Here is a 21,488-nt window from a genome sequence, read left to right on the forward strand (position 1 = left end):
TAAGTTTTAATTTTATATGAACAGTAATAAAAATCAATAAAACACAAATATTAAAACAGCTTTTCTTTGTTTTTTAAATGTTGTTTTATATTTTTAATGGACAAATAATAATTGTACATATTCCTAGGGTATGTAGTGATGCTTCAATACATGTAATGCAGAGTGATCAGAACAGGGTAATTAGGATATTCATCATCCCAAACATTTGTCATTTTTTTATGTTGGGAACGTTCAATGTTTTCCTTTTAGCTATTTGAAACTATAATTTTTAACTATAATAATCCTGCAGTACTACAGAACACTAGAACTTATTTCTCCTATCTGGCTATAATTTTGTATTCTTTAACAGATCTCTCTTTCAAAATAAAAGTTATCAATGACAAGCCTCCGAAAATGATGCTAATATAGCTGATAAAGGAAAAGGTGCACAAGCCAAGAATTTGCTCCAAATCTATCTTTGTACTTGGCACTCTTTTGTGTAATTCTTTTGCGCTCATTACTAGGAGGCATGGCCTTTACTGTGCCCTTATCCATGACATTATTGGGAATAGTATATAGATTATATGTAATATTTTCTGGTTCATTTAAAATATGAAATGTTTTAATTAAACCTTACAGCATCTCTTGGACACATAAAGAAATACAAGTTGCACCAAGAGAGTGGTGCAAAAGGTTCTCGAAAAGAAAATTGTAGTCGTCACAGAAAATCAAAGTAATTTATAATTAGTATAAATTTTATAATTAGTATAATTTGTGCACAGTTATTTGGTATAAATGGATGGATACATTAATAATACTAGAAAAAGTTTACAAAACCCTAAACAAATTTAGTCTTGTTTTACTTTTAAAAGATTTAACACACATGCATATTATATGTATATAACATATCATAGTATTTTAATTATAAAATGTATTTTTATAAGTAATAGAAACTACATGTGAGTTACACAACAAAAAATGATGTATCAATAAAATATAAGAAAATTAGAAGTTGGAAACAAAAATGACTCTAAGGAGCAACAAATAATGTGTGCAATAATCCTGAAACTAATTTTTAAGAAGACTATTTTCTAGCTTGTATAGATTCAGATATAGTACTGATTAGAGAGAGATTTAAACAAATCTTATAACATGCTACTATTTTTAGTTTTTTAGTAATTATCCCAGTATTGAAATAATTGAAATAAGAACTTAAAAAAGGTAAAATGGCTTTTTATACTCTTTTATATAGTGTCAAAACTGTAATATAAGTGACAGCATGTTTAATGATGAAATTAAATGTATTATAGCTCTTTCTGTGATAATGGTAAATTTTCACATATAAATGAATTATAATGTTTGAACATGATCTATAAAACTCATGGTTCATATATGAATCTAAGTATTGCTTCAAGCATTTTGATGAAAATATCAGTTGCTTTTGCCTTGGCAAAGCAAAATTTCTCAAGATTAAAGTTTCTAAAAACTACCTAAGAACAATAGTAATTCAAGCAATTTGGTCTAATTTGGTAATACTATCTATAAAATATGAATTATGTGAAAAGCTTGATAACAATTTTTTTTTTTTTTTTTTTTTTTTTTAGATGGAGTTTTGCTTTTGACTCCCAGGCTAGAGTGCAATGGCACGGTTTCAACTCACTGCAACCTCTGCCTCCCAGGTTCAAGCGATTCTCTTGCCGCAGCCTCCCAAGTAGCTGGAACTACAGGCATGTGCCATCAGGCCCGGCTAATTTTTTGTATTTTTAGTAGAGATGGGGTTTCACCATGCTGGCCAGGCTGGTCTCGAACTCCTGACCTCAGGTGATACACCCGTCTCGGCCTCCCAAAGTCCTGGGATTACAGGTGTGAGCCATTGCCCCTGGCAACAACAGCATAATTAGTACATTTTCTGAAATAAAGGCAAGACAGTAAATTCTGTGAAATAATTATATAATAATTTATGAATTTTGTATGTCTTTATTTTATTACTCATCCTAGCATCACCAGCCTTTCAACAGAATACCCAGACAGATCATCTGATATTTTGCCAACTTTCAGTTAAATAAAAACCACAGCTTTCCAATTCCTATAAAAAATTTGTACTAATGAAGGTGTATTTGTCAAAATAGGAGAACAGAACATATTTGGCTTAACAATTTGTAGCATGAAATGTAACTTTGAAATAAATGGACATATGCTACTTGGGTCTCCATTTGTGTTCTTATCCTGAGCCCTGCAAATTTTAGGGGTGGGCTGATGTGTTATACTTACACAAGTGATTCTTCTACCCATACAAGGCACAAATAATCATTAAGTGTTGCTGGTCTTACCACAGGGGAAGTAAAGCATCCTGCGGGAGTGAGGAGTGAGGCATTGCTGTTTTTCTACAGAAGCACCGCGGCGTTTCAAGCCCTTCAGCTTGATTCATGACCTTCTTTCTGTCTAAGTGTATATAGAGAAGGAAAACACCTCTCCCCTACATTCATCTAGACACTTCCTATTCCCTCTTCATGTGCCCGTGTTGTAGTGTGAATTGTGTTCACTAAAAAGATATGTTAAAGTTCTAACTCCCCGTGCCAGTAAATGTGATCTTATTTGGAGATACGGACTTTGCAGACCTAATCAAATTAAGATGAGGTCATACTGGAGTAGGGTAGGTCCACCCTCCAATAACTGGTGACATCATAAGAAGACTATGAGAAACACACAGAGACCCAGGGAGGGGGCCATATGAATGAAGAAGGAGGCAAAGACTGAATTTAGGCTCCCACAAACCAAGGGATGTCAGAAACCACCAGAAGCTCGAAGAGGCAAAGAAAGATTCTTCCTTACAGACTTCAGAGAGAGCACGGCCCTGAAAACACATTGATTTCAGACTTTCAGCCTCCAGAACCATGGGAGAAAAAATGTCTGTTGTTCTAAGTCACAACAGCTGTAAGAAACCAGTGCAAGTATCACTGTATTTTAAGCCTGTGGGCCTGACTCATGAGTGTCTTTCAGAAATGCCCTCTCCTCTATATTCACTTAGATGTTCCATATTTCTCCTCTGCATGCCATGTATGGCTTTCAGGAAGACTTTGTTGGCAGTGCAGGGCAGGTCTAGCTTTATCCTACCAGCAGCCCAGGGCAGGTCTAGCTTTATGCTATCAGAGGGAGTGGGCTATAAGTAGAATGTGACCAGGCTGATGGTGATGCTGCTGCTTCTAGCCTGGCATCATATTGGTTTTCTCCTGCAGTTGAGAAGAGTCGTGTGCAAGCCTGTGGCAGCAGCAAGTCCTCCTAATATGTCCCTGGTGTCAAACTAACTCATTAGACTGTGGTAGCTGTGGTTGACTCCTGGTTTCTCCCAACTCCACCCTTTTGGCAGGCAGCAACCCTGGCCAGCAGCTGCTCATGGTCTAGGAAGGACAGCAGTCTTAACACTCATTCATCTGTAGAGAACAGTCTTTTGGCTCAGCGGATGGATCCACCAGATGCTCAGCTTCTTTTCAATTCTGGAGTCTGAAATCCCCAGTGCCATCTACCTGGCATCAATCTCAGGTGCAGCATTTTCAAAAGGACCCTGATGTCAGCAGCTGCTTGTGTGGGTAACACTAGGTGTAATCATCCACTTATGTTCTCAGATTAAGAGTTGATTAGGTCAATTGTATCCGGATCATTTTGCCCTATGAACAATGGCAGCAGAATGGCACATTTTTCAAAAATTTAGTCTAAAATACATGAAAAATATATTGTTTTCCTTTTTCTTGCAAATGGGAAAATAGATTTGTACTGAGTTCCTGAATTATATTTTCTCTCTCCCTGGGTTTCAATAGCAAGCCTAATGTAACCGTGTGTAAAAAGAAGTATTTTAATTTGGAGGGAAGGAGTTTGCCCTCACAACAAGTCGACATTCTTTTTTCCATAAAACACTTGAGCTTGAATATGCAAATGATGCCCATATAGGCATAATAATTAGTCATTCTTTCACAAAGAAATCATTTATGCACATTGTAGAATATGACAGACAGCATTAAGGTTCATCAAGATTCTTTTGGATCTCTCGGCTTGTCAAAAAGCAAATGTTGATTTTGTGGCCTTGCTGGTAAAACACTGGACTCTTTCTCTTGGTGCACAATTTAGTCACTTTTTATAATTTGCTTTGAAATGAGCAAGATCTGGCATAATATATCTTCTATTTAATGAGCAATATTACAAACAAGATTAAAAGAAATGGCTATGATGCTTTTGTCTTTGCAAATTGAATTTGGCAAGAGATTACTACAGACAAGTAATGAACTTACCAGATACGTCACGGGGACAGAGCATCATACTCCGGAATGGCAGAGTTTTCTTTACAAACTTTAGTAAATGTATGGGAGAGCTTATCATTCAAATACTAACAATTACAGAGATTCTAGGATGAATTCCAATAAGCTCATGTGGTTTAATTTTAGATGCAAATAGAAAGAAATCATTATTCATATAATTTTTGTTGTTAACTAACCTTTTGGAGTAATGTTGACATAGAGTTGGAAAATCTGTACATTTAAAAAGTGCTACTGTTTAGGGTTACTGCGTTAGTCTGTTTGGACTGTTATAACAAAAATATCCTGGATGGGGTTGCTTTAACAACAAACATTTATTTTTCATGGTTCTGGAGGCTGAGAGGTCCAAGATTGAGGTGCCTGCAGATTCTGTGTATGGTGAGGGCCTGGGCCTGCTTTCCGGATCACAGACAGCCATCTTCTTACTGTGTTCTCACAGGGTTGAAGGGCAAGGGGTCTCTCGAGAGTCTCTTTTTTTTTTTTTTTTTTTTTTTTTTTTCTTGAGACGGAGCCTCACTCTGTCGCCCAGACTGGAGTGCAGAGGCACCATCTAGGCTCACTGCAAGCTCCGCCTCCCAGCTTCACGCCATTCTCCTGCCTCAGCCTCCCGAGTAGCTGGGACTACGGGCGCCCGCCACCACGCCTGGCTAATTTTTTGTATTTTTAGTAGAGACAGAGTTTCACTGTGTTAGCCAGGATGGTCTCGATCTCCTGACCTCGTGATCTGCCTGCCTCGGCCTCCCAAAGTGCTGGAATTACAGGCGTGAGCCACCGCACCCGGCGAGAGTCTCTTTTTATAAACTGTGATTACCCCATTTATGAGGGCCTCACCTTCATGACCTAATCACTTCGAAAAGCCCTACCTCTAAATACCATCACATTGGGGATTAGGTTTCAACGTATCAATTTTGGGGGGCCACAGAGATTCAGTCCATAGCAACTACTAATGTTAATAATAGCAGCTACCATTTACTGAGTGGTTACATATGGTAGCCGCTCTATTTACCGCTTTCCATTTAATCCTCCCTGCCATAGAAAAGAGATAAGTAGCATTGTTATTCTCATTTTCAAATTAGCAATGTGAATGTTTTAACCATAAACTTGTCCAAGATCAACAGTTAGAAAAGAGAAGAGTCAGAATTCCACCTGTGCCCCATAACTTGAGAGTCTGCACTTTTATTGGCAGGTTGAAACATCTCCCAATGGAAGAGGAGCATTCCGAGTTGAGAATTTCCATTGACGAAGTCAACTGAGTGGCCTGATTCCCTTGGACCAGCAATCTAGAGCTAGGGAAGATACAGCCTCAAGGAAAAGGCACAGCAGGCACTTGGCTCTCCTCTTGGGCTTCTGCTTTCTCTGAGAAAATGAAGTTTGAGGCCTCTGGAAACACAGCATCTTCCTCCAAAGGAAGGTTGTAGGTGTATTAATTAATATTATTTTAATTCAACACTTCCCTAGGCAGATAATTCTAAATGATGATCCCCAAATTATTTTCAACACCCTTCTTTTTACCACCCACTGACCTCCAAATACTCACTTTTCCAGTCTCGCTTGAGCTAAGTGTGGCCCTATGACTCACTTCCAGCCATGAAAAACGAGTGCAAATCTGTTAGGAGTATGTTCTGGGGCAATTTTTGCTCTCCTGATGAAGACAAAGAATGTTGATCCACTGAACCCACCCAAGTAATCACTTACTTTATTCTTGTTCTAAGAGAAAACCCCAACTATTAAAGTTACTGTGAGTTGATTAGTTTTTTTCTACTACCAAATATATTCCTAACTGCTACAGCTTTAAATGTTTAATCATATTTAAAATATTTCTTACTCAGATTAATTAGGTCAACAGTCAGGTAAGGTAATTAGCATAATATTATCATCATTTTAAAGGCAGGGAAGAATGGGCAGGCATGGTGGCTCACATCTGAAAATCCCTGCAACTCCAGGGCCTGAGGTGAGAGGATTGTTAGAGACCAGGAGTTCAAGACCAGCCTAGGCAACATAGAAAGACACCCATCTCCACAAAAAATTTAAAAATTGTGCCTGTAGTCCTAGCTACTTGGGAGACTGAGGCGGAAGGATCACTTGAGCCCAGGAGTTGGAGGCTGCAGTGAGCTATGATCACACCACTGCCCTCCAGCTGAGTTACAGGGTGAGATCCCCATCTCCAAACAAAATAAAACAAAAACGATAAGGAGAATACAATCTAGGGTGACGCAGCTACCCAGTGTAAGAGCTGGAGCTGGAATTCAGGCCTTCTAACTCCTGCCTGGGTGCTCTTTAAAACACTTAGTGAAGAGGCTTGAATGGTAACCATCAGGGATGTGGATGCTGTGGGTTTTTTCCTCATCTTTTCCATTAGACCCGCATATAACTCAAATATCTGCAGATTGATTTCAAACAGAGAAGGAAAAAAAATTCATTCGATATCCCCTGAAAGATGAAGGGAATCATTTATGGAATAGAGAGAGTTAGATTATCAGATGTAATGAATATGCGAGAGAATTCTTCAAACACACAGAACAGAGAAATGGGAAAAATGAAAATAAACTTCTATTATGGTAGTGAATTGGCTAAAGAATTAGCACAGGGAAAGGGGAAAAGAAATCATCTAAATATTTCAATATGCTCATTTTATTCAAACCTAAGCAAAGAGAGCTTAATGAATGCAGCCTGAGTGGAGAGAGAGAAATGAAAAAGAGAGAAAGAAAAAGTAATGAGGAGACAGGAAGAAAGGATGAGAATCTGAGATAACTCTAAACTGGAGCGACCATGTAGATTCCTTAATTGGAGGAACCAGGAATCAACATACATAATATAGATTTCCACCTTTTCTTCTTCCTATCAAGGAATCTAAATGGAGTCTTCGAAAGGTTCCTGTTTTGGGAGGGGAACAACACACACTGGGGCCTGTTGGGGTGGTGTTGGGTGAAGGAGAGCATTAGGAAAAATAGCTAATGCACGCTGGGCTTAATACCTATGTGATGGGTTGATAGGTGCAGCAAACCACCATGGCACACATTTACCTATGTAAGAAACCTGCACATCCTGCACATGTACCTCAGAACTTATAAAAATACTAAAAAAAAAAAAAAAAAGATCTTGTTTTGAGTCCTCTCACTGGCATTTTGAGAAAGTTGAATGATGTTCTACATTGATGGCTGCAGGCAGTCACCCTTGTGATGTAGACAGAGGCTTTCTTTGGCAAAGGTGTTAACTCCACATCGCCTGATATCTAGCTAGATTTGGCCCAAGGGCATTGAAATTTACATTTAAAAAGCAAATGTTCAAGAGGCATAAGTCATCGCTACTCAAAGACATACCAAATCAGAATGCACCATAGATGTCTAAGCCATAAGATGGGTAGAAGACAGAGTTTGGGTGTGCAGGCAGTGACACAAGTTTGAAGCCTGAGGCTTTGATTAGCAGGCCCGACTGCAGTGCCATGCAAGAGAGGGTTAAAGGTATTCAGATTAGATGCACTACCTGGCTCAGAGGACAGAGGGATGGTCAAAGAAAAGTTCACCCAGCCCTGTCCAAAGTGGATTTGTTTTAAAATCGTGTAATGGCTCTGATCCCTGCAAGGTCTCATTTATGACACAAGTTGTAGTTACCATTTCCACATCAGTGACTCACAAAAGTATGTCCTTGTCTGGTCCTTTGCTTTGAGCTATATTCCTTGGTTTCTGCTGCAGAACGAATAGCTTCAGAAGCTTAGTGGTTTATGACAATGCTCACAGGTCTGCAGATCAGCTAGGCAAGGCACTGCTCAGCTGGATTAGGCCAGACCCAAGCTCCAGGTTGTGTTTGGGTCAATAGCGCATCTTAATTCTAAGACATGGGCTGGAGGGGCAGTGGTCTGCTAAAGCATGCTCTTCTCATGAAAGATCACAAGAGGACAAGCCAAACATGAAAGCATGTTAAAAGTCTCCGTTTGCATCTTCGCCACTGATCTTCTGACCAAAGTAAGTTTCGGGGCCAAATTTAAAATCAACAGGTGGGGAAACACACTCCTTCCACTAGTAAGAGGCACTGCAAAGTTACATGGCAAAGACTGTGAGTGTAAAATTCTATTGCAAGTGAGTGAAGAATTGGAAACAAAAATCCAACATGCCACAGAGCTCTAGCCCCATTTATCTAGGTGCCTAGGAGAGACAAATGCTTTTGGATATCTCTAAGTCACTTTAAATTCAACATGAGAAAACCACACTTATGATCCATCTCCTCCTCACTCCATACATGCACGCACAGCCCATTCCTCCTTCAACTTCTCCTGTCTTGGTGGATGGCACCACCATCCATCCACCTACCTGGAAAAGCCAAACCCTAGAGTCATCCTTGACATCCCTCTCTCCATCACTCTTACTTAACTAATCAATTGCCAAGGCTTACTGATTTATTTCCTAAATATCCCTTGAGTCCATCCATCTTTTTCCATTTCTGATACCACTATCCTTTGCTCAGGCTGCTGTCCGCTTTTGCCTGGGTTCCTGCAGTACATCCTGTCTGGTTTCTTTACATCCATTCTCACCCACTTCTATCACAGCCTTTGCACTTTAGACAGTGATCATTTTAACAATGCATATCTATCTTACCATTCTTTTGTTTAAAGCTGTCTAGTTGCTACCCATTATCCTCATGATAGCTACCAAAGTCTTAAACATGGCCTACAGGACCTGCATGATCCAGCCTCTTCCTAACTGCCGTTCCGTTCTATAACCCACTCTCTCCTTGCAAGCTGCACCCTGGTAACATTATGCTTACTTCAGTTCCTTCTTGGCTCTAAGCTCCTCTGACTCAAGGCCTTTACCTGTGCTGTCCTATCTTCTAGCAAGCTTTTAACCACATTCTTCGCCTATTTGACTTTGATTCGTTCTTCCTATCTGAGCTCAAATATCTCTTTCTCAGAGAAGCTTTTTTCACTCATAAAGACTATGACAGATCTTTGATTGTTCTCTCTTCACAACATACTTTTCCTCTTTGGCCCTCAACACAGGTTTTATTGTTATATGATTGCCCAGGAAGGAAATCCATGAAGGAATTGGCTATAGAGGTGCTGGGCATGTGGGAAACAACTGATGGAAGCCACTGCCATCCCTAGCACTGGAGGGGATGAAGGGGAGAGGCGGTGTCATCAGAACCCGAGAGCTGGAGAAAGCCTGGTGGGTGATGGGGGGAGAAGTAGTGAAGGAGAAAAACATCCCTTGACTTTTCCCTTCCTCCTCCCCTCCAATCTCCTGCCAATGTCTTCTGTTGACTGAACCTACCAGAAAGACAGAAGGCAAAGGAAATCATAGCAGAGCAGGGGAGGAGCAGAAAACAGCCCTGAGAACAAACAAGCATAGGCTCATGACTGCAGGTTACATATTTGTTTATGTGGTTATCTGTACACTATCTGTCGCCCATACCAGACTGCGCCAGGGCTGTGTTAATGTTACTGGTCACTGATTCCTCAGTGCTTTTTACCGGGATTGGTCCTTAATATTTGTAAATGGATGACTGAATGAGAGATCTCTAAGAATGGAGAAATAGGTATCTATTAAAATTCTGGTGGGCACTATCTTGAGAAGGAACATACTTTCTCCCTCTACCTCTCCCTATCCCCTTTCTTTTCCAGAGGTTTCCAGTTAGGACTTATCATCCACAGTTGTGTTGTTGGTGAAATGACAAAAATTTGAAATTGTGATGCTAGTTGTCCATATTCAAACACACGCGCGCGCGCGCACACACACACACACACACACACACACACACACACACAGAGTTTCTTTCTTTTCCCTTAGCCACAAGGGCAGGACCCTGCGGAAGGTCTTTTGTAGTTTGCAGAACCTGTTTGTGACACCAAAGAATCTGTGGGAAACCAGATGCCAACCTCTTGTTTTCCAAGGGGAATATTAAATAGCATCTGACAGTCTCTCCTCTGACTTTGAACAAAATTTTTAAAAAATCAAAGTGTTTATGTCTATAACCGTGTCACCAAATGATCGAACCAGGTTATTTGCAAATGTGTGTGTTTATTTATTTATTCATTTTTGAGATGGAGGCTCGCTCTGTTGCCCAGGCCAGAGTGCAGTGGTGCGATCTCTGCTCACTGCAACCTCTGCCTCCCGGGTTCAAGCAATTCTCTTGGGTAGCTGGGACTACAGGCACATGCCACCACATCTAGCTAATTTGTATGCTTTTTAGTAGAGATGGAGTTTCACCACATTGGCCAGGCTGGTCTCGAACTCCTGACCTCAAGTGATCCGTCCACCTCAGCCTCCCAAAGTGCTGGGATTATAGGCATGAGCCACCGTGCCTGGCCCAAATGTGTTTTTGGCCCTATTTTCAGAATCTGTCATGAAAGTCTTTTAGACTGTTTGGGGGAAGCATTGATATTTGGGGTAAGCTATCACTTAGAAATTACAACTTTAAGGAGAGATTATTATAACCATAGCCACGGATGGGACGGCAAGTGGTGGCCAGAATCTCAGAGATAGTGAGACAAGTCTTCAGGCGTTATTGCCAACTGAATCTAACTGCTATGTAAAACTGTGTAAGAACCTCCCAGGATCCCTGTTCTTGGTGTTGGTAGGAGAGTAAGGCAGACAAAGACCAAGCTCATTGACCCATGAACACTTCCATGCTTTTAGTGTTCTTTCCTTGATACCCTTAGTGACTAGTGTGGGAAAGGCAGTGGTGTTCCTCAGACATCTCGGTTGCTTCCTCATATTTTTCAGCACCTGCACAGGTAGGCAGGGTTACAAGACTGGTTCTGGCTCAGGGACTGTGACTGGAGATGACGTGTGTCATTTCCAGGCCAAAGCATAGACCAGCCACCATGGCACCTGAACTGAACTTGTGTTGAAATGTACAGCTTGCATGGCTGAGTAACACTGGAGGGAAGGTGTTCTAGAGAGTTATTTGGACCCACAGCAGACTTTGTATGAACAAGAGACCTCTGTACGTTAGGCTACCAAGATTTTGAGAGTATTTATTACTATAGCATAAGCTGGCCTGTTCTGACCAGTAATGTGTGGATACAGTAAAACAAGGAAGATTTCTAAAGCTTCTGTCTGGTTGTATTTTTCTGCCTTTCCTTCTGTCTATTCTCTTTCCTTTGAGAGTGTAAGGAGTCCACTGGGGTGTGTGATATTATTACCTATATATTATCTATATGCTATATTATATATTATATAATACATATTTTATATATAATATATGTTATGTTATATATTATAATAATATCAAATATGTTATATTATATATTATATATTATATAATTATTATATATTAGCCCATATATTTATTATATACAATATAGGCTAATATATAATAATAATTATATATTATTATATATCATTAAAGGAAAGAGAATAATAATATATTAGCCTATATTATATATTAGCCAATGTATTATATATTATATATATTATATATAAACCTATATATATATATAGGTTTTCATCCTTCCTGGCTCATAACTCCCATAGCCCTTGTTATAGGCTTTTCTTATAATGTTGGGGTGATTTGAGCCTGAGAAATCAGCCTCAGAAAATAGAAGCTTTCTCTCTGATTTTCTCCTGCCTTCGCTTCACCTGCTCCTTTGTTTTCCTCCAAAGCAGGACTCTAATCTTCCCCCACCTATCCAAAAAGAAATTTTATGACTTAGCTTGTGTGATTGTAGATCATAAGACCCCCATTTCAGAAGGAGCCCTGCCTTATACCTGGGAGGAAAGAATGCTGCATAGAGAGGCCAAGAAAAATCTGAACAGACAGGCCTTGCTGGGTTCCTCACTCAACCTGTTAGTATTAAGTCATACCCTTTTTATCATATCTCATTTCTACACTGTTGTCAATCATGCCTATCCAATGAAGCTCCATAAAAGGCCCAAGAAGGCAGGGAGCTTTCAGATAGCTGAACACATGGAGGTTCCTGGAGGATGGTGAGCCCCGGAGGCTGGTGAGCCTTGGAAGCTCCACACCTCTCCCCATACATTGCCCTGTGTAATTCTTCATCTGTATCTTTTCTGATAAACCAGTAAATGTGTTTCCCTGTGTTCTGTGAGCTATTCTCACACATTATTCAAATCTAAGGGGTGGGACGTCATGAGACCTCTGATTCATAGCCAGCCGGTCAGAAGCACAAGAATAACAACCTGGGGTTAGCAATTGGCATCAGAAGCTGGGGGCGGGGTGGGGTAGTCTTAGGGACTGGGATCTCATTCTGCGTTCTAATGCTATTTCCAGGTAGGCAGTGTCAGAATTGAGTTGAATTAGACGGCACCCAGTGGTGTCTGCTGCAGAGTTGACCGCTTGCTTTTTATGGGGAAAGCCCCCCACATATTTGGTCACAGAAGTCTTCTGTGCTGATTCATTGTTAATGTGGTTGAGAGCAGAAGAAAAACAATTTTAGTTTTTCCACTCAAAGGGTGAAAAATAAGCCTAAAAATTGAGTTAATTTGGAGTTTGGTTGTGACAGTCTTTATTTCCAATATATTGAATCTAGGTCTAATAATAAAAGGAAGAACTCTCACTAAAAGTGGACAGGCCGAATTCTTTCAAAGCCATTGAACTTCTACTATAGGATACCGCCTATAGAACATTCCTGGGCAGAATCTGCAGGCATCATGTGAGGTGGGAGGAGGTGTTAGAAGAAGGCTCCTTATGCTTCAAATTACATCCCACCACTACTCAAGAAGATATATTTGTTGGACTAATAATATTTCGTCTCTGTTAACATTCAACACTTAAATGAATACTTAGGAACACACTGAAGATGCAAAAATGAAATATCTTCTTCAGCCGCTAAAGGAGTTCACAGGGTAGTGCTTTTTTTTTTTTTTTAATTATTTTATTTTTTGACACAGGGTCTCGCTTCTATCACCCAGGCTGGAGTAAAATGGCGTGATCTTGGCTTACTGCAGCCTAAACTTCCCAAGCTCAGGTGATCCTCCCACATCAGTCTCCAAAATAACTGGGACTATAGGAGCATGCCACCATGCCTGATGAATTTGTTTTATTTATTATTTTTAGTAGAAGTGAGTGCCGTGTTGCCTAGGTTGGTTTCGAACTCCTGGGCTCATGATTGGCCCTCTTTAGCCTCCCAAAGGGCCAAGATTACAAGCATGAGCCACCATGCCCAGCTGGTAATGCTCTTATAGTCACAGCAAGACATTAAAACCAGTGTAGTGGGGCGGAGCAAGATGGCCGAATAGGAACAGCTCCAGTCTCCAATTCCCAGCGCGAACGACACAGAAGACCAGTGATTTCTGCATTTTCAACTGAGGTACTGGGTTCATCTCACTAGGGAGTGCCGGACAATCGGTGCTGCTCAGCTGCTGCAGCCTGACCAGCGAGAGCTGAAGCAGGGCGAGGCATCACCTCACCTGGGAAGCACAAGGGGGAAGGGAATCCCTTTTCCTAGCCAGGGGAACTGAGACACACAACACCTGGAAAACCGGGTAACTCTCACCCCAATACTGCGCAAGCAGGCACACCAGGAGATTATATCCCACACCTGGCCGGGAGGGTCCCACGCCCACGGAGCCTCCCTCATTGCTAGCACAGCAGTCTGCGATCTAACCTCAAGGCAGCAGCTAGGCTGGGGGAGGGGCGCCCGCCATTGCTGATGCTTAAGTAGATAAACAAAGCCGCTGGGAAGCTCTAACTGGGTGGAGCTCACAGCAGCTCAAGGAAACCTGCCTGTCTCTGTAGACTCCACCTCTGGGGACAGGGCACAGATAAACAAAAGCAGCAGAAACCTCTGCAGATGCAAACGACTCTGTCTGACAGCTTTGAAGAGAGCAGTGGATCTCCCAACACGGAGGTTGAGATCTGAGAAGGGACAGACTGCCTGCTCAAGTGGCTCCCTGACCCCTGAGTAGCCTAACTGGGAGACATCCCCCACTAGGGGCAGTCTGACACCCCACACCTCACAGGGTGGAGTACACCCCTGAGAGGAAGCCTCCAAAGCAAGAATCAGACAGGTACACTCGCTGTTCAGCAATATTCTATCTTCTGCAGCCTCTGCTGCTGATACCCAGGCAAACAGGGTCTGGAGTGGACCTCAAGCAATCTCCAACAGATCTACAGCTGAGGGTCCTGACTGTTAGAAGGAAAACTATCAAACAGGAAGGACACCTACACCAAAACCCCATCAGTATGTCACCAGCATCAAAGACCAGAGGCAGATAAAACCACAAAGATGGGGAAAAAGCAGGGCAGAAAAGCTGGAAATTCAAAAAATAAGAGCGCATCACCCCCGGCAAAGGAGTGCAGCTCATCGCCAGCAACAAATCAAAGCTGGACAGAGAATGACTTTGACGAGATGAGAGAAGAAGGCTTCAGTCCATCAAACTTCTCAGAGCTAAAGGAGGAATTACGTACCCAGCGCAAAGAAACTAAAAATCTTGAAAAAAAAGTGGAAGAATTGATGGCTAGAGTACTTAATGCAGAGAAGGTCATAAACAAAATGAAAGAGATGAAAACCATGACACGAGAAATACGTGACAAATGCACAAGCTTCAGTAACCGACTCAATCAACTGGAAGAAAGAGTATCAGCGATTGAGGATCAAATGAATGAAATGAAGTGAGAAGAGAAACCAAAAGAAAAAAGAAGAAAAAGAAATGAACAAAGCCTGCAAGAAGTATGGGATTATGTAAAAAGACCAAATCTACATCTGATTGGGGTGCCTGAAAGTGAGGGGGAAAATGGAACCAAATTGGAAAACACTCTTCAGGATATCATCCAGGAGAACTTCCCCAACCTAGTAGGGCAGGCCAACATTCAAATCCAGGAAATACAGAGAACGCCACAAAGAGACTCCTCGAGAAGAGCAACTCCAAGACACATAATTGCCAGATTCACCAAAGTTGAAATGAAGGAAAAAATCTTAAGGGCAGCCAGAGAGAAAGGTCGGGTTACCCACAAAGGGAAGCCCATCAGACTAACAGCAGATCTCTCGGCAGAAACTCTATAAGCCAGAAGAGAGTGGGGGCCAATATTCAACATTCTTAAAGAAAAGAATTTTCAACCCAGAATTTCATATCCAGCCAAACTAAGTTTCATAAGTGAAGGAGAAATAAAATCCTTTACAGATAAGCAAATGCTTAGAGATTTCGTCACCACCAGGCCTGCCTTACAAGAGACCCTGAAGGAAGCACTAAACATGGAAAGGAACAACCGGTACCAGCCATTGCAAAAACATGCCAAAATGTAAAGACCATCAAGGCTAGGAAGAAACTGCATCAACTAACGAGCAAAATAACCAGTTAATATCATAATGGCAGGATCAAGTTCATACATAACAATATTAACCTTAAATGTAAATGGACTAAATGGTCCAATTAAAAGACACAGACTGGCAAACTGGATAAAGAGTCAAGACCCATCAGTCTGCTGTATTCAGGAGACCCATCTCACATGCAGAGACATATATAGGCTCAAAATAAAGGGATGGAGGAAGATTTACCAAGCAAATGGAGAACAAAAAAAAAGCAGGGGGTGCAATACTAGTCTCTGATAAAACAGACATTAAACCATCAAAGATCAAAAGAGACAAAGAAGGCCATTACATAATGGTAAAGGGATGAATTCAACAGGAAGAGCTAACTATCCTAAATATATATGCACCCAATACAGGAGCACCCAGATTCATAAAGCAAGTCCTTAGAGACTTACAAAGAGACCTAGACTCCCATACAATAATAATGGGAGACTTCAACACTCCACTGTCAACAATAGACAGATCAACAAGACAGAAAGTTAACAAGGATATCCAGGAATTGAACTCATCTCTGCAGCAAGCAGACCTAATAGACATCTATAGAACTCTCCACCCCAAATCAACAGAACATACATTCTTCTCAGCACCACATCGCACTTATTCCAAAATTGATCACATAATTGGAAGTAAAGCACTCCTCAGCAAATGTACAAGAACAGAAATTATAACAAACTGTCTCTCAGACCACAGTGCAATCAAACTAGAACTCAGAACTAAGAAACTCAATCAAAACTGCTCAACTACATGGAAACTGAACAACCTGCTCCTGAATGACTCCTGGGTATATGACGAAATGAAGGCAGAAATAAAGAGGTTCTTTGAAACCAATGAGAACAAAGATACAACATACCAGAATCTCTGGGACACATTTAAAGCAGTGTGTAGAGGGAAATTTATAGCACTAAATGCCCACAAGAGAAAGCAGGAAAGATCTAAAATTGACACTCTAACATCACAATTAAAAGAACTAGAGAAGCAAGAGCAAACACATTCAAAAGCTAGCAGAAGGCAAGAAATAACTAAGATCAGAGCAGAACTGAAGGAGATAGAGACACAAAAAACTCTCCAAAAAATCAATGAATCCAGGAGTTGGTTTTTTGAAAAGATCAACAAAATTGACAGACCACTAGCAAGACTAATAAAGAAGAAAAGAGAGAAGAATCAAATCGACGCAATTAAAAATGATAAAGGGGATATCACCACCGACCCCACAGAAATACAAACTACCATCAGAGAATACTATAAACACCTCTACGCAAATAAACTAGAAAATCTAGAAGAAATGGATAATTTCCTGGACACTTACACTCTTCCAAGACAAAACCAGGAAGAAGTTGAATCCCTGAATAGACCAATAGCAGGCCCTGAAATTGAGGCAATAATTAATAGCCTACCAACCAAAAAAAGTCCAGGACCAGATGGATTCACAGCTGAATTCTACCAGAGGTACAAGGAGGAGCTGGTACCATTCCTTCTGAAACTATTCCAATCAATAGAAAAAGAGGGAATCCTCCCTAACTCATTTTATGAGGCCAACATCATCCTGATACCAAAGCCTGGCAGAGACACAACAAAAAAAGAGAATTTTAGACCAATATCCCTGATGAACATCGATGCAAAAATCCTCAATAAAATACTGGCAAACTGGATCCAGCAGCACATCAAAAAGCTTATCCACCATGATCAAGTGGGCTTCATCCCTGGGATGCAAGGCTGGTTCAACATTCGCAAATCAATAAACATAATCCAGCATATAAACAGAACCAAAGACAAGAACCACATGATTATCTCAATAGATGCAGAAAAGGCTTTTGACAAAATTCAACAGCCCTTCATGCTAAAAACGCTCAATAAATTTGGTATTGATGGAACGTACCTCAAAATAATAAGAGCTATTTATGACAAACCCACAGCCAATATCATACTGAATGGGCAAAAACTGGAAAAATTCCCTTTGAAAATTGGCACAAGACAGGGATGCCCTCTCTCACCACTCCTATTCAACATAGTGTTGGAAGTTCTGGCTAGGGCAATCAGGCAAGAGAAAGAAATCAAGGGGATTCAGTTAGGAAAAGAAGAAGTCAAATTGTCCCTCTTTGCAGATGACTTGATTGTATATTTAGAAAACCCCATTGTCTCAGCCCAAAATCTCCTTAAGCTGATAAGCAACTTCAGCAAAGTCTCAGGATACAAAATTAATGTGCAAAAATCACAAGCATTCTTATACACCAGTAACAGACAAACAGAGAGCCAAATCATGAATGAACTTCCATTCACAATTGCTTCAAAGAGAATAAAATACCTAGGAATCCAACTTACAAGGGATGTAAAGGACCTCTTCAAGGAGAACTACAAACCACTGCTCAGTGAAATAAAAGAGGACACAAACAAATGGAAGAACATACCATGCTCATGGATAGGGAGAATCAATATCGTGAAAATGGCCATACTGCCCAAGATTATTTATAGATTCAATGCCATCCCCATCAAGCTACCAATGAGATTCTTCACAGAATTGGAAAAAACCGCTTTAAAGTTCATATGGAACCAAAAAAGAGCCCGCATCTCCAAGACAATCCTAAGCCAAAAGAACAAAGCTGGAGGCATCATGCTACCTGACTTCAAACTATACTACCAGGCTACAGTAACCAAAACAGCATGGTACTGGTACCAAAACAGAGATATAGACCAATGCAACAGAATAGAGTCCTCAGGAATAATACCACACATCTACAGCCATCTGATCTTTGACAAACCTGAGAGAAACAAGAAATGGGGAAAGGATTCCCTATTTAATAAATGGTGCTGGGAAAATTGGCTAGCCATAAGTAGAAAGCTGAAACTGGATCCTTTCCTTACTCCTTATATGAAAATTAATTCAAGATGGATTAGAGACTTAACTGTTAGACCTAATACCATAAAAACCCTAGAGGAAAACCTAGGTAGTACCATTCAGGACATAGGCATGGGCAAAGACTTCATATCTAAAACACCAAAAGCAATGGCAGCAAAAGCCAAAATTGACAAATGGGATCTCATTAAACTAAAGAGCTTCTGCACGGCAAAAGAAACTACCATCAGAGTGAACAGGCAACCTACAGAATGTGAGAAAATTTTTGCAATCTACTCATCTGACAAAGGGCTAATATCCAGAACCTGCAAAGAACTCAAACAAATTTACAAGAAAAAAAAAACAGCCCCATCAAAAAGTGGGCAAAGGATATGAATGGACATTTCTCAAAAGAAGACATTCATACAGCCAACAGACACATGAAAAAATGCTCATCATCACTGGTCATCAGAGAAATGCAAATCAAAACCACAATGAGATCTCATCTCACACTAGTTAGAATGGCGATCATTAAAAAGTCAGGAAACAACAGGTGCTGGAGAGGATGTGGAGAAATAGGAACACTTTTACACTGTTGGTGGGATTGTAAACTGGTTCAACCATTATGGAAAACAGTATGGAGATTCCTCAAGGATCTAGAACTAGATGTACCATATGACCCAGCCATCCCATTACTGGGTATATACCCAAAGGATTATAAATCATGCTGCTATAAAGACACATGCACACGTATGTTTATTGTGGCACTATTCACAATAGCAAAGACTTGGAATCAACCCAAATGTCCATCAGTGACAGACTGGATTAAGAAAATGTGGCACATATGCACCATGGAATACTATGCAGCCATAAAAAAGGATGAGTTTGTGTCCTTTGTAGGGACATGGATGCAGCTGGAAACCATCATTCTTAGCAAACTATCACAAGAACAGAAAACCAAGCACCGCATGTTTTCACTCATAGGGGGGAACTGAACAATGAGATCACTTGGACTCGGGAAGGGGAACATCACACACAGGGGCCTATCATGGGGAGGGGGGAGGGGGGAGAGTTGCATTGGTAGTTATACCTGATGTAAATGATGAATTGATGGGTGCTGACGAGTTGATGGGTGCAGCACACCAACATGACACAAGTATACATATGTAACAAACCTGCATGGTATGCACATGTACCCTAGAACTTAAAGTATTAAAAAAAAAAAAACAAAAAAAAAAACAGTGTCAATCACAAATAAATAAGTCAGGGTTAGATTTCTAGGCTGTACAACACTGAATCTATTTCATAACACTGTTTTATTTCTCTTGTATCCCTTATCACAATCTGAACTTTAAAATATTAGGTAACCTTTCTATTATCTCCTGCCGCCATTAGAGTGTGGCACCACAAGAGCTAGGAGTTGCCCGTTCATCACTGTATCTCCAAAGCATAAGAGGGTCCCTGGTACAAAGCAGATGCTTGATAATATATTTGATAACTTAATGAATAAGTGAATAAATGAAATAAATGAATGACAGGATGGAAAAGTGCTACTGTCTGCACATATGGACTTGCTTTCTGGTGAAGTCAAGGCTGGATGGAGTTCAAGCTTGCTCACAGAGCAGGGTGAGAATTTTGGGAGTAAAGGGGCCTGACTGACGGGGAAGGTGAGAGAATTGTTCTCAAAAACAACATTTGAGAGTGGAAAAGGAAAAGCCACCGTCACGGTTTTGCCTTACAGCCAGCGCTAGAAGTTTGGCCTGGTTACATGGTTAACCCTAAAGAAATATCTAGAACCACCTCCTTAGCACTATCTGAAAGTTCACATCTTCTGACCGAGGGCACAGAAAACCTCTGGCTGTAGAGTATCAAGCAGAGAAGATTTATTTTTTAGGGGTGACAGGAAAAGTATTCCATGACGCTCTGTAATATTTCTGGATATTTCAGACAGTATGTGGTTTTTTGAATGTCCTATGTACATTTTGATGGATTACCCAATTACTATCTTATGAAGAATAATGGAGACACATAAATACATATGGGCTACATCTTGGCAAAATAAAGTAATCCCGAAGTAAATTCTAAGGATGTTCTGAACTGACACCCCTTAAGCACAACTGAATGTCCTGGTGGCTTTGCCTCCCACTGGGGCTTTCTGGCTCTTTTTTGGACCCAGCAGCTGCCACAACTCTGTCTGAGTTCACACAAGAGCAACATGATGGTGCTCAGACCTCGCCGAAGTGTCTTGCTGAACAGTTGGGAGATACTTGAACTATTCAGAGGTCAACTGGAAGTACAGGGCAGTCAACACAAACCAAAGAGGCAAACTTTTGGCCAGTGAGACATGGAAAGGGAGAAGAAATACATTCTTCTTTCTCCCCTAGACCCGAGTCCCAGTCCAGCTGGAACCTGCTCGGACGAGCGTCCCTTGGGATCCAGCACATGGCAGCCAGCATGCTGACAGTTCCTTCCTGCCTCCTCACTCCTCCTTATTTCTGCCTCCTTGGAACTGTATTCTCTAATCAACATTAGCACATACATATTGCCTCAGACTGTACCTCCTGGGAACCCAAGATAAAGCACTATCTAAACATTTTGTCTTCGAAATTGTAATAAACGTCAAAAGAAAAATACAACTTGAAAGTTAAATGTTTATTGTGTGCACTTATTTTTTTCATGTTTACACCAAATCATATAAAGGTCAACTACTTTCAGGACTCTGTGAAGTTTCCATTGAAATAAAGTCCAAATTCCTGCCATCAGAAGTGTTCCCACAGCTGGGCGCACTGGTTCATACCTTTAATCTTAGCATTCTGGGAGGTCGAGAACAGTGGATCGCTTGAGCCCAGGAGTTTGAAACCAGCCTGGGCAACATGGGGAAACCCCGTCTGTAGTAAAAATACAAAAAAAAATTAGCCAGGCATGGTGGCGGGCACCTGTCATCCTAGCTACTCAGGAGGCTGAGATGGGAGGATCGCTTGATCCCAGGAGATGGAGGTTGCAGTGAACAGAGATCACACCACTGCACTCCAGTCTGGGTGACAGAGCGAGAGCCATGTCAAAAGAAAAAGAACGAACGAAAGAAAGAAAGAAAGAAAGAAAGAAA

The 21,488-nt window shown here is 40.9% G+C and overlaps 1 long non-coding RNA gene across 1 annotated transcript; it reads left to right on the plus strand.

The window, feature by feature from the left end:
• Positions 1-2,676: 2,676 nt before the first annotated feature.
• Positions 2,677-21,031, plus strand: LOC140712665 (uncharacterized). The gene is made up of 3 exons (XR_012094379.1): positions 2,677-3,562; positions 5,473-5,969; positions 20,330-21,031. It is a non-coding gene; the product is annotated as an uncharacterized lncRNA (long non-coding RNA).
• The last annotated feature ends 457 nt before the right edge of the window (positions 21,032-21,488 follow it).

Source organism: Chlorocebus sabaeus, chromosome 10, assembly GCF_047675955.1.
Source record: "Chlorocebus sabaeus isolate Y175 chromosome 10, mChlSab1.0.hap1, whole genome shotgun sequence".
Lineage (NCBI taxonomy): Eukaryota > Metazoa > Chordata > Mammalia > Primates > Cercopithecidae > Chlorocebus > Chlorocebus sabaeus.